Source organism: Phoca vitulina, unplaced genomic scaffold, assembly GCF_004348235.1.
Source record: "Phoca vitulina isolate PV1807 unplaced genomic scaffold, GSC_HSeal_1.0 scaffold25, whole genome shotgun sequence".
In the NCBI taxonomy this organism is placed as follows: Eukaryota; Metazoa; Chordata; class Mammalia; order Carnivora; family Phocidae; genus Phoca; species Phoca vitulina.
This window is the reverse complement of record NW_022589728.1, coordinates 37,132,411-37,147,241: the sequence shown is the minus strand read 5'-3', so window position 1 is coordinate 37,147,241 and position 14,831 is coordinate 37,132,411. Positions and strand designations below refer to the sequence as shown.

The following is a 14,831-nucleotide window of genomic DNA, read 5'->3' as shown; positions in this document are numbered from 1 at the left end:
TTCTAAAATGTGACTTTTCATACCTGACACAGCATTATTGTGACGATTGAAAGAGGATGGATGTGAAGCCCCAAGCTCAGGCTGATGGTAGGTGACACTGAGAATTTACAAAGTGGTGAGAAAGAAAAACAAAAAGCAGACATTCAGAACCTGGCCTGGCACTCACAGGTAGTCCATGCTAATCTCCTTTTAAATATAAACCATCTCACAGAATACCAACCTCACAACTTGACTCCGAGATCAGAAGGTGAGACAAAGCAAGCCAACTTTATAACTTTGTCTAAGCACAAAGAGAAGATCACGGTTGTTACCCACCAAAATACCTAACAACCTGTCTCTTGGCTAAAATCAGTGACTATTTCTTTACCAATTACAGCTTTTACCTCATTCTAGTATCCCCTCACTCCAGATAAGATTTACTGAGATCTTCCTTCATGGAATTGCCCTTGCTTTCTGACAGCATCCAACCTAGGGTGAACCGCCTACTTCCTTAGACCCTCTCTTTAATCATCCAACCAAAGTCCAAATCCTATAACAGGTTCTTTCTAACACCCTTTTACTTAGACACACCATGGTAAACCATGGTGTCCTTCCTTGCTGCAAAAAATAATGAACCCAATTTGTTTGATCGTAGGTGTGTCCCTGGTGGACTCTGGCTGGAGGGCATTGACAGTGCCCTTACAGTATTAACTTATCGTCTCACCTTAGGTCCCCCCAAAGCAGATCAGGGAACAAGGATCCAGTGCAAGTGACTCATTTGGGAACTTTGGGAATCACCAGTAGGGAAGAGAGGCAGGCAATACAGGGTAAGTTACTCAGCTAGCTGACACTGTGGGCAATTAGAGCTAACACCACAGAGGAAACTCTGGGAGAAGATGGAGAAAACATGCTGCTATGGACTGAATAGTCATAGTTTGAAGCCCTAACCCTCAAGGTGATGGTATTAGGAGGTGGGGCCTTTGGGAAGTGATTAGATGAGTGCCCTTATAAAAGAGATCCCAGAGAGCTAGCTCATCCCTTCCAACATGTGAGGATGCAAGGAGAAGTGGGCAGTCTGCAACCAAGAAGAGGGCTCTCACCAGAACTTGACCATGCTAGCATCAGACTTCCTGCTTCTGCAACTGCGAGCAATAAATTTCTGCTGATTATGAGTCACCCAGTCTATGGTATTTTGTTATAGCAGCCTGAATGGACTAACAGACTTGCCTCAGAGAAATCTCACCTGAGAAATGAGGGAGCTGGAGTGTTTACACACCACTCCTTTTCCAATGGCTGAGGGCTGCTAGGTGTAGGTGTTGATTCTCCAGACCTTCTCTCCTGTGGACTTGGCATCAGGGCTTCGGTGAAAGATCTCAAGAAAAGAAATGCAGGCACTGTAGTTGGTATACATGCTGCCTTGAAGTGGTAAGGCCCAAGGGATCTAAGAATGGGATGCCACATTATCAACCACCCTCATTTAATTCTCACAACCCTATAAGGCTTATTATTCTTTTCCCTATTTCCCAGAGGCATAAACCAGAGTAGGTGAGGAACTTGCCTCAAGCTCCACAGCCTTTAAGTGGTAGGGCTGGGATGGGATTCCAGCAGTCCAGCCCTAGAGCCTGTGCTCTTTACCACTGTATTTTTTTTTCCTGTTAGAATGTAACAAATTACCACCACCTTAGCTATAACAAAAATATGTCCTCATTTGTTGATGTTTGACTGCTGGTAGCTTTTAAGCCTCATCCCTCCCTTTCTCATATGTCTTGGGTCAGCTGGGCAAGTGAACAGAAAAGCCCAGATACTCTCTCCTTCGGCGCTGCAGTCAAGCCCCTTCTCACACATGGATACCCACACTCTGACCCCTAACCAGCCCCTAACCACAATAAAACCCCCCAAGCCATTCTTTTTTTCCTTACTGTATTAATTTTCCAGGGCTGCCACAGTAAAGAAGCACAGACTCCGTGGCTCAACCAACAGAAATTTTTTTTTTTTTTTTACAATTCTGGAGACTATAAATCTGATATCCAGATGTTGGTGGGATTGGTTTCCTCTGAAGCCTCTCTCCTTGGCTCATGGATGGTGCCTTCTTACACGGTCTCCACATGGTTTTCTTTCTTTACATTTCTATGTCCAAATTTCCCCTTCTTATAAGGACACCAGTCATATTGGATTAGGGGCCACCATAATGACCTCATTTTAACTTTATTATCTCTTTAAAGCCCTATCTCTAAAATAGATGATTTGATCTATTTCTCAAATTCTAAGGTATTGGGGGTTAGGACTTCAACATATGAATTTGAAGGGGACACAATTGAGCCCATAATACTTGCTCTCTCAAACCATTTTTAGATCAGCTCAGGAGGCCTGCTCTGTCCTCCCAAATAGTCTCACTACATAAATAATAAACATTTTTATATTCTCATGGTGTGTGGGTGTGTGTGTGGCATCATTAGTCTTGACATCCGAACTAAATTTGTGTGGGAATCCATCTTGTTTCCACAGAGATATTACAGCATTAGTGTCTTAAAATGATACATATTCATTATGTCACATTTTCTATGGGTCAGAAATCCAGATATGGTCATAGATAGTCCTACACAGACTCTAGGACTATCCAGGTATGCTCAGGCTCTCAAAAGACTGCCATCAAGTTGTCAACTAGGCCATGTTTTCATCTGGAGACTCACCTGGAGAAGAATCTGCTTCCAAGTTCATTCAGGTTGTTGGCAGAATTCATTTCCTTGTGCCCGTATGACTGAGGCCCGCAGCTTTTGCTGACTGTTGGCTGGAGGCGACCCTCAGCTTCCACAGGTCACTTATAATTTTTTCTATATGAGCTTCCTCAGGGTGACTGCTTATTTTATCAAGCTTGCAAGGAGAATCTCTCATCTCAGAGAGGCTCCAGTCCCTCTTTTAAGGATAACCACCTGATTAAGTGAGGCCCTCCCAGAATAATCGTAATATCCTTTGATGAACTAAAAATCAGCTGATTTAGGGCCTTACTTACATCCGCAAAATCCCTTCACCTTTGCCATATTCTGTAGGCTAGAATCAAGTCACAGGTCCCATCTGTATTCAAAGGGAGGGGATCATAACTGAGGAGAATACCAGGTGGTAGGGATTATGGGGACCTCTTAAAATTTTGCCTACCACAACCACTATGCTATACATGGGAAGGAGAGGTGATTGGACACATTTTAGGTAGACCCACACTTTACCACCAGTCAGAGGAGAAGAGCCGTGAAATATACTCAGGCAGGGAAGACACTGGGTACTTGGCTTAACTGATTATGCACCAAGCTTGGTACACATTGGCAGAGGGCTGGACTTCAAGAGAACAAGCCAGTGAGGGAAAAAATAACCACTGTGAACTGAATACCAGAGAGGTCTCCCCAAAGGCCTGTGTAAAACCTGGGGCCCTTCTCATGATTCTGAGAGGGAAGGAGAGCAGGGCACAAAGACAAATAAAAGTAGGAATGAAAACAGTTATCTTAACTACTAATGGTATGATATCTTTTGCAAATTTTGGAAAATAAATGGCCCTGGCATCTTGGAAGGGCTATATGTTTAAGGGGCCCTGAAGTTTACCAGCTCCAGGTCCATCCACCTTTGCCCTTACTACACATTTTCATAGAGCTCCAAATTTTCCTTTTGTAGCTCTTTTTTTTTTTTTAAATCAAACAATTTTAATCAAGTGAATAGTAAGCAGTAAAAGTGCAATTGCATGAAGAGCCCCATATTTCACATGTTCAAACTGTTTTCCAGTGTCTTTACTTGTAAGGTGTTGAAGGTGGGACCCACTCTTGAATCTTCTTTCTAGTGGTAGAATAAGGTACATATTGTTCTGGAGTGCCACTCACATTGAACTTATGGTTTGTCCTGATGAATTTACGAGCAATAGGTGGTCTTGTTGTTGGAGGATCATCAGTCATACAGGGAAGCCAGCGATGCCATTCAGGGGGCACCATGCTTACATCCACATCCCAAAGTGTGTTTTTGCCATTCATTTCAGTAGTATGTATAACCCATCGGTGATGGCCAAAAAACTGCTTGTTGTCTTCATAGTATTTGTTTCCATATTTGTCTTCCCCCACTAAGGTACCAACCCTCACATCATTTGCCCTGAAGAAACCCGTAGATAGCCACAGAGGCCGCCGTGGCCGCTGACCTGCTGCAGCCCACATTTCAGGACCTGCAAGAGCTCCATCTTGTCCCGTTGGCCCAGCCTCCCGGGTGCGATGCTCAAAACGCCCTTTTGTAGCTCTTAATACAATTGCAGTCATGTCTCTCTTTTATATACTAGGGTGTGGGGGTGAGTGTCTTTTTTTAAACCATCCTTCTATCCCTCACATCTAAGAAAAGCTTGGTACATAGTGAGCCTTCCACAAATATTTGCTGGACGAATAAGCGTTGAGGCTGTTGCCATCTTGTAAAGGCAGTAGCATAAATATAATTTAGAGAACTTGTAGCACTGTTAGGCATGACTAAAGAATAAACTGGGAGCATGAAAAAAAGAGGCCACTTCCAAATGTAAGGAGTTATTTCAATTAGGCAGGAGCCAAGGGGTTTGACTTCAATGCCTGAGGGTGTATTACTCCTGAAAGCTAATATTTCTCAACTTTTTCTGTGTGTCAGGTGGTGCTCAGCACCCTACGTGTGTCCTAGTCTTCACAAGCATTTGTAGTTTATACTATTCTTATCCCCATTTGGAAACTGAGACACAGAACAATTAGGCAAACTGAGAAGCTAATAACTAACAGTGACAGAGTCTGAGCCACCCAGGCTGGCTCTGGGGCTCCAGCTGTCAGCCATTGCATTGTTCTCTGCGTTATTGGGGCATAGATGTGGGAGTCAGACTCCTGGACCTCAGGCAGAGCTATAAGGCTCACTAGATGTGTCACAGTTAGCCAATTAAGAACTTTTTCTGTTTCATTTCCTTATCTGTGAAGTGCAGGTATTAAGAGTGCTAACCTCAGAAGGTTTTACTCAGGTTTAAATGAAATAATATATTTAAAGCACTTACAACAGGGCCTGGCACCTACAAAACAGCAGAAAATGCTCACTATGATCCTGCACTTAGAGACTGAGCAGTAGGTAACCCAGAGTTAAGGGAAACCCTGAAATCACTATACAATGGTTTTTCTTTTTTCTCATGGAGCCACAGGCTGTAACTATTAAGATTTTTTTTTTTTTTTTTTTTAGATTTTATTTATTTGAGGGACAGAAAGAGAGAACATGAGCAGGGGAAGGGGCAGAGGGAGAGAAAGAGAGATAAGCAGACTCCCTGCTGAGCAGGGAGCCCAATGCGGGGCTCCATCCCAGGACCCTGACATCATAACCTGAGCTGAAATCAGACACTTAACCGAATGAGCAACCCAGGAGCCCCAAGTTCAACAAGATTATCACCCAGAAGATACACTACCCATGGAAGAAAAAAAGCGGAACACCTACCAAATGCCTTGCTCAAGCATTGTCTAGAAATTTCGTATCTTTGTTAAGAGAGTTCTACAGACACCTAATATGAAGTGTCCAAAATAAGTTTACAAAGTTGTGTTTTGATGAAACCAAGGCCCACAGCTTCTGCCCCAGGGGAGGAAGTTGAAGAGGGTGACGATCAGTTTCAATCAGCTTGGCAATTAAGCAGTGTAAGCTCTCAGCTGTCCTGGGAGCTCTAACGGTGGATCAGAAACCAGCCCCCTGTCCCAGAGGCAGGGTGAGACTGAAGAAAGAGACAGGCCACTCCATGTTAGTAGGTAGCAATTTTAATAATAGCAAAGGAACTTACATATGAGGCTTGTCTTGGGTGAATGGACAGCAAGACGGATGGATCCCTGCACCTGCCCTCCAAATCTTAAAAGCTTATAAAGAGGCCCTAAGTGGGCTCCATCATGTGTATACCTGCAGGCGTTTTCAACATCATATCACATCAAAGGCTATGTCCTCAGAGCAGCCTCTGGGAGCAGGAAAGGCAAGTCAAACCCACATTCCAAGGGCAGGGGAGGGGGTAAGGAGCCTGCAAAGTGCCCTGGTCCAGGTCACGGGTCAATTGGTGGTCATATCATTTTCGATCACGTTCCCTAAAGAGTGGGAATACGCATTAAAATAAGAGACAATTCTCCCTATTGAAAATAAGGGAAAAGACTCCCTTTTTTAGAACATTACTTTAGAAAGCTTGTCATTATAAATTCTTTATGGAAATGTATGTAAATCTTTTTTAAAAGGGTAGGTAAAACTCTGCCACCTTTACAACCCAGCCATGTCTTTCTCAAGTACCTGGGGCCATCTCCTTGAAATGTAACCATCAGGGAAGATAGAGCCATTTCCTAGTTCAACCTGCAAAACTATCTCCTGTCATAAAGATTTGAGAAGTTTATTTGTCCTTTGGATAAAGGTTATTAGCTAACACAGTGGTCACTCCAATTGCCGAGTGAATTTAGGATGAACTATGTGTGACAAATGATGCTGCCAAGTCCTCTTACTCAAAGACTAGCCATTGTTTACCTTGAAAACATGTATGGAATGGGTTATATCTGCTTGCCTATTTAAAAGGGCGAGATTTCTCTCAGCAATCTCTTTAGCAGATTGCCTGTGATTCTGGTTTACGCTTATTCAATAATAAAACAGTTTCCTTTCTCTTCTATATTGGGGTGCCAGAAGAGTTTGTTTTAATTAAGTTTTCCCAATAGCAATGACCTTCAAACTGCAGCAAACCCCTTAGTGCCCAGGTCTAAAGTCACATAGTTACATCAGCTCAGGCCTGACTGCCAGGGTAATAAAGAACCACGTCTTCCAGAAAAGGCCAGAGAGTTGTTTAGCATTGTCTTGGAGAGAGCATGAGTAGTCCTTTGACTGGTTTCTGGTTCACTCCTGAAGAATAGGAGGAAGGCTCACCTGAAAGGGGGACCTCATGAGTACTTTAGGTGGGAGGTACCGGCCATCAGACCAGTAACATTCTTAAGGGTACAGGTCTGAGTCTGAGAAAAGGTAACAATTGATAATGTTCCTACCTCTGGTTTTCCATCCAGCATTCACTCCTGGCTGCACAGCGCGGGGGGATTGCTAAATGGTAGTATCAGCTGGAAAGAAAAGCCAACCTCAAAGTAGGTTAGTAAATGCTTTAGTCGTCATCCTACTGAGGACTATAGCCCAGCAGAAAAAACTGCTCCAAAGCTTGTCAGTTTACAGGGGATTATATATAAAAAGGGTAGAGGGTAGAGGTACTTGCAAGCAGTTCTCCAAGGTCTGCACATCACATGGTATAATTTATTCAGTTGTAAAAATTAAGGTTTATTGATTTCCACATAGATACATGCGAGACCCTTAGGTCATCTTAATACATTCATTATGTTTCTATCATATTTTGATAAAAATATTGCCCTCATGCCTCCACTTCACTGATTTTCTGATTCTTCTTGTTTTTGGTTTCTCCTGGAGCTCACTTGAGAGGGTCACAAGAGGCTAACATCATTCACCTACTGCAGTTTTAGTGCACAGTTATTGCTCAGAGGACGCGGTCCAGGCTGCTACTGCTGAAGGGATCTACAGAGATTCTGCACTGAGAAGCAGAAGACATGCTTGTCATGACTCTGCTGCGGACTGGCTTTCTGATACTGGGCAAGTAAACTTTCATCAACTTTATTTTCCTCATCATAAAACTGGGTATTGGTGTAAACTCTCTCTAAAATCACTTGTAGTTCTAAAAATCTGTGATTACAAATAGATTTGGCAGAGTAATTATAGGCCACCTGGTGTGGTACTAAGGAGGTCATTGTGAAATGCTATTAAGATTTAAAAAAACTGATAGATAATACTCTTTCTTTAATATATTAGCTCTAGTGTATCTCTGGTGTTTGAGTACCTCATCTAATTTTACACATTTTAGGTGAATATTAAGCTTCATATTTTCAAAGTGCTTTACAATCATTAATTAGCTTCTTGAATGACCTCTGGAAGGGAAGCTTACCCATGATCCCAAACAAAGGCTTATTTTTTTCTCGTTCTGTAAAGGCAAGTCTTAAACTTGGCAATTTGGGATCTTACATTCATTTATTTTTCAATTAAAAAAATAAATTATACTTAAACAGCCGATTTGATTCCAGTAATCCACTGCTGCTTCGGGTAACTCTACTAATAATTTATAGATTAACTTGATATATACAGTTTTACTCCCATATAAAGATAAAACAATTAAGACACGTAGAAGTTAATTTTTTTATTCTAGTAAAATATAAAATAGAATTACTACACTAAATTAATTACAGTAAAATAGAATTAGGGCTGAGCTACAAAAATAGAACTCAGTTGTTCCTTACTATCTGGTAATCTTCAGACTAAAAAAGATGCACGCTGAGTCATCACTGGTTCTCCACATGCTTCTCATTTCTCCAAACCACACCTACTTTCACAGTTCAACGTAAGTACTAGACACAGGTGCAAAAGTGTTTCGATGAGTAGTTAAACTCAATAAACAGTTATAACAGGTGTTCATCACTAGGGTAAATATTAGAGATATAAAAGTGATTTAGACAGTAGGGACCCAAAATGATTTAGACACAGCCCTTACCCTTAAGGAACTAGAAGGGAAGGAAAGGAAAGGAAACTAATATTTGTTTAAACCCATGATGCATAGTGTAGTGTCTCATTTAACGCTAACAATAATACTGCAAAGTAGGTATAATTTAAGCCCACTTACATGTAAGAGGAGACTGAGCTACCTTTATTGTTACCTGTGTGTGATCCTGAGACAATAAAATCCTAGCTCTATTAAACCTATGCTTTAGCATAACATTAGTTAGAAATTAATGGCCAAATTAATGAAATTTGGGGGAAAGACAAGATGGTCTTTTATCTTTTTTTCCAAGTTTTTACTTACATTCCAGTTAGTTAACATACAGTGTAATATTAGTTTCAGGTGTAGAATTTAGTGATTCAACACTTACATACAACAGCCAGTTCTCATCACAATAAGTGTACTCCTTAATCCCCATCACCTATTTAACCCATTCCCATGCCCACCCCCTCTCTGGTAACCATCAATTTGTTCTCTAAAGTTAAGAATCTGTTTCTTGGTTTTCCTTTCTCCCCCCCCCATATTCATTTGTTTTGTTTCTTAAATTCCACATATGAATGAAACCATATGGTATTTGTCTTTCTCTGACTGATTTCGCTTAGCATAATAGTCTCTCATTCCTTCCATGTTGTTGCAAATGGCAAGATTTCATTCTTTTTATGGCTGAGTAATATTCCATGATATTCCATATATATATATATCACATATAATATTCCATTATATTCTATATACACATACCACTTCTTCCTTATCAATTCATCTGTTGATGGACACTTGTGTTGCTTCCATAATTTGGCTATTGTAAATAATGCTGCAATAAATGTAAGGCTGGGTATCTCCTGCTGAATTAGTGTTCTTATATTTTCTGGGTAAATACCTAGTAGTGCAATTGTTGGATCATAGGTTAGTTCTATTTTTAACTTTTTGAGGAACCTCCATACTGTTTGCCAGAGTGACTGCACCAGTTTGCATCCCCACCAACAGTGTAAGAGGGTTCTCCTTACTCCACATCCTTGCCAACACCTGTTGTCCCCTATGTTCATTCTAGCTATTCTGACCAGTGTGAGGTGATATCTCACTGTAGTTTTGATTTGTATTTACCTGATGACAAGGGATGTTGAACATCTTTTCATGTGTCTGTTGTCATCTAGATGTCTTCTTTGGAAAAATATCTATTCATGTCTTCTGCCCATTTTTAAAAATTGAATTATTTGTTTTTTAGGTGTTGAGTTGTATCAGTTCTTTATAGATTTTGGATACTAACCCTTTATCAGATATGTCATTTGCAAATATCTTCTCCCATCCTGTAGGTTGCCTTTTAGTTTTGTTGATTGTTTCCTTCACTGTGCAGAAGATTTTTATTTTGATGAAGTCTCAATATTTTTGCTTTTGTTTCCTTCCCTCAGCAGACCTATCTAATAAGAAGTTGCTATGGCCAATGTCAAAGAGGTTACTGCCTGTGTTCTCCTCAAGGATTTTGATGGATTCCTGTCTCACATTGAGGTCTTTCATCCATTTTGAGTCTATTTTTGGGTATGGTGTAAAGAAATGGTCCAGTTTCATTCTTCTGCATGTTGCTGTCCAGTTTTCCCAACACCATTTGTTGAAGAGACTGTCTTTTTTTCATTGGACATTCTTTCCTGCTTTGTTGAAGATTAGTTGACTGTAGCATTGTGGGTTCGCTTCTGGGTTTTCTATTCTGTTCCATTGATTTATCTGCAACATGGCCTTTTAAATGTTTTTAAGATAAGGTGAAGGAATCAAAGAGAAAAATGGAAAATATGTAGGAGAAGGAGATAACTGATAAAGCAAGGCCTTGGGATAGATTAGAGCAGATGGATTTAAATTGAGCACAAATGGAGGAATTGATCCCAAACTGAAGGGTCAAATCATACCCTGAAACCAGAGAGAAGGGGGTAAGGATGAGGTGTAGGTATAGATTTTAAAAGAAAAGAAGTTTCTCTTATGACTAGGATAAGGGCAAAGTAGGATAGAAATTGTAAAGAAGTCCTTACAGGAATTTCCTCAGTAAGATACAACACCATATTCTTTGAAGGAGGCCAGGAGATGACCAGATCTGAGTAGATATTAGCAAAGGTGTGGAATAGCTCTTCAGGATTTCAGAGAATTTTTTTTAAAGATTTTATTTATTTATTTGACACAGAGAGAGAGAAAGAAAGAGAGAGAGCGAGCACAAACAAGGGGAGCGGCAGGCAGAGGGAGAGGGAGAAACAGACTCCACACTGAGCAAGGAGCCTGATGCAGGACCCAATCCCAGGATCCTTGGATCATGACCTGAGCTGAAGGCAGCCGCCTAACTGACTGAGCCATCCAGGCGTCTCAGAGAATGGGTTTTTTAAAAAGCAGGAAGTGGGACTGATGAGTCATGTTCTATAGTTCAGCTGATGTTAGAGCTTATGAATTTTCATTGATTCCATGTTTTCAAAGATAGGCAGTTTTAATCCAGAAGCTTTAGTATAGAGGGTGGTTGTATAATTAATTGGCTCATGGCTGGGGTTTCTTAGGGCTCATACACAAGTGAGGTACAGAGATGAGAGCTCTGAGACTAAAAGTAGTTCTGAGAGCTGCTCCTAGTACTGAAAGCCGAGCTGTGAGTAAGGCTATTTCAAGCTCTGATCCCGGTATCCAGCCCAAATATGCTGGAGGACAAGAGACTCATCACCTAGCGAAAGTGGAGGGATCAAGAGGTGAGAGGCCTGGATGAAGCCAAATAGCAGGTGTTATGGAATAAGTATATAAGGAACCTAGAAGGCTAGGCAGCTCCAGTCAGAAAGTAGGATCTTAAAGATGGGGAAGTTTCTGGTGATGGAAAGATCTAAAGGGTGGCCATCGAAGAGGTTGTGTATATGAAGTAGAGATGAAAATCATAGGATTTGAGAAAGTCAAAGAAATGTGAGCCTAATGGGTAAAATGAGTTTTCCACTTGTGTCTTACAGTTACTTGAGAATAATGGCAGGAACTGGGATGCAGCAGAAAGCTCTCACACAGGTAGCAATTTTCTCAATGAATATGGACAAGTAACATGGCTATGTCTGCAATAGGTAGCAGGCACAGGATTCATAAAGGGTGGGTATTCACACATAATGATTCTATCTAGGAGAGATTTTGCAAGTTGGAGAAGAGTAAGACGCTGAAATGGAAAGTTAAGGTATAGGTTTAGGGAGAAAGAGTAATCCTCTTGACCAAAAAATATGGTGGATATCCTATTGGTCAGTAGCTATAGGAGAGGTATTGGAGCCACTATCCTAAAACCAGTAGAGAAAAACCGATCTCGGGTGAGAGCCGTGTTTAATATAAAGCAAAACATAGAGGGAAGTTTTCATGAAGACTTAAAAAAATCGAGCAGCGTTTGTTTACAACAGAACAGGGGGTGAGAGCAGATGCCAGTAAGCTACAGGAAGCAGGGGGCATGGAATAGTAAGCAATTTGCTACCTTTTTCAAAATTTTTCTAAGCTCTGATTATCAGACCTATGCTGTTGCCAAGCAACAGATAAATTTTCCTTTATCACTTTGACATTGTCCCATCTTCCCTTCTGGAAACCAAAAAATAAAGGGCTAAGACAGTGTAACCCAGCTGGGGAAGGACTTGGCCTGCTGAGGAGAGATGTGGCTTTACAGTAAAGGAGCAGCAGGGCCATCCACATGTGCCAGTATGAGCAAGGAGAGTACTTTTGGGGACTGTATTCTGAGGCTGCTGAACAAGAGGCAAATGGAAAATGAATTTGGATAAGGGAGAGTTTATTAATTTGGGAGCACTCATCAGGAAGAGAAGAATGAATGCCTTGGGAAGGATCCTGGAAAACATGACTATCATACTTCCATGATGGCTCTTAGAAGCTTGAAGAAAGTGGTGACCCACACTGAGAGAAGTAGAAGGAGAATTGTCATGGCAGAGGGTGGAAGCAGGGGAGCAAAATGCTCAGGGAAGTGGGCATGCTAGAGTGGCTATCCCCTGTAAAGCTGGAAATTCCACCAGATGACAAAGTTCTGATTCAGATGCTCTATTTGTCAAAGTGACTAGGAATTTTCTGGTGAGAGGGGTACCCCATCACTGAGAAGCTCAGTGGTGGCTCTCCTCTGCGGGTCATGGCTGATGATAAAAGATGCTATCACCAAACTAGGTTCAAAGATAGCAACAAGGATAATAGATTCCTGAAACAATAGAGGCCAGGTGGCAGCACTTAACCATCAGAAGGGTACAACTGTCCTACTGAGTGGCAGAATTGGAGTGGCCCTCAGCGGTCTTGACCTAGAGAGAGCTGTGAAGATGATTAATAGAATATGGCACCCCTAGGGGAAAAGACAGAAGCTAGCCAACAAGAGCGTGCTCAATGAAAAAAAAAAAAAAATCAAGGATGGATGAACACAAGGCTGAGAGCAGGAGCCTCAATAAAAAGTTTCAGTCTCTTCCCCAGATTCCTGACTTGAGGCAGTTCATCAATCCAGAGCCCAGTGGCTGAAGGACAGGCAGGAATGCAAAGAGGGAGGACCCTGAAACACCGTAGTGAGAATATATGGTAATGACTTCTCCCACCCCCACCGCACCCCCAATTCTTCCCCAAAGGGACATATGGCCATCCCCTTGGAAAACCATACACTGAAGAAAAGAGAATGCCTAAACATTTTAAAGATTGCTGGACACAATCATTATTGACACCTAGGAACTCTGAGTATTATTATGGTCCCCAATTAGAGTAGAGGTATAAAGGAGCCAAATAATGAATGAATGGAGTTTTTGCCCAGATCTGGCATACAGCGGGTCCATTAAGCACATGGGCCTATGTGGTGATCATTTCCCCAGTCCTAAATGTATCATTGGAACAGACATACTTGATAGGTAGTATAACACCCACATCAGTTCCTTGGCCTATGGGATAAGAGTTGTCAAAGTGGGAAAGGGGAGCCTCTGAAATTACACAGTCAATATATTACATAAAAAACAATATAGGAGAATGGTAGATATTAATGCCACTTTTGGTTCCCATCGTATCTCCATTTAATTCACCATACACGTCCCTCCAAAGACCCAACAGTTCCTGGAGAATAAACAATAGACTACTGCAATTCTACTAAGTAATAACCCCAATTAGAACAACTGTACCACATGTGGTATCTTCACAAGAGCAGAGCCAGATGACCTCAGGTAACTGGCTAGAGGTGATCAATATGATGATTGTGTTTTTTCCCAACCTTATTAGAAAGTAGAATTAGAAAGTGTTTGCATTCAATTAGAATGAATAATGGGAAAATATTTATAGTGTACCCCTACGGCTACGTTGTCTCTTCCACCCTCTGTCATAATATAGTCTTAAGAGACTTGAAATGTTTGGACATCTCACAGAACACAACACTGGTCTGCTATATTGATGGCATTATCCTAATCAGGTTAGATTAACAAAGATTGGAGGCCTTGGTGAAGCATGTATACTCCAGAAGAATAAGATGAAAATCCCTACAAGTTGTTGGGGATCCAGCAAATCAGTGAAACTTAAGAATTATGGGGTCCAGAGCATATTTTTTGTGTCCTGTTTAAGAAAAATTTGCCTATTTCTCAGTCATGTTTTCTTACAGAATATTTATTATTTTACTTTCATATTTAGATTTATGATCCATCTGGAATTGATGTTTTGTATGTGTGTGAGGTAGGTGGGCAGCCTTTATTTCTTCTGTTAATCGATATCCCCAGCATCATACATTGAACCCTTCCCTCCAAAAAAACAACTTTCCTACAATGTTCTGTAGGAAAAAAAAAAATCAAATTACCTTAAATGTATGGATCTTTTTTAGTCTCTCTTGACCATTTGCCTATTTTCTATCCTTGTGCCAAAAGACACTGATTTAATAATCTTAACCTCATAATAGATCTTGATATCTGGTAGTGTAAGTACTCCAGCTTTGGTTTTTGAAATTACCTTGGCTATTCTCAGCCTTTGAATTTTCATATATATTTTAGAATTTGCTTATCAATTTCCATTCAAAAAAATCTTCTGGGACATTATTGAAATTGCATTGAATTTATAGATCAGTTTTGGGAGAAATGACATCTTAACAATCTACAAACGTGGTATAACTGCATTTATTTAGGATTTATTTTAATTTCTGCCAATGTTTTGTAGTCAGTAATGCTCTGTATCACATCTTTTGATAGATTTATTTCTAGGTTTATTTCTTTTTGAGGACTTCGGGTGATTCCATTTGCTAATTTCGTTTTTAGGATTTTTGCATCTATGTTTATAACAGAGATTGATAAAACTGCCT

General features: G+C 40.8%; 1 protein-coding gene and 1 pseudogene across 1 annotated transcript in view; one reads left to right on the top strand and one right to left on the bottom strand.

Moving 5' to 3' along the window:
- Positions 1–3,642: 3,642 nt before the first annotated feature.
- Positions 3,643–5,144, bottom strand: LOC116643012 (annotated as a pseudogene).
- Positions 5,145–14,198: 9,054 nt separating this feature from the next.
- NBN (nibrin) overlaps positions 14,199–14,831 on the top strand; it is a 44,136-nt gene continuing 43,503 nt past the window's right edge. Inside the window, exon 1 of the mRNA XM_032421715.1 lies at positions 14,199–14,215. The gene's annotated coding sequence lies outside the window, so the exon portion shown is untranslated. The remainder of the gene's footprint in view (positions 14,216–14,831) is intronic.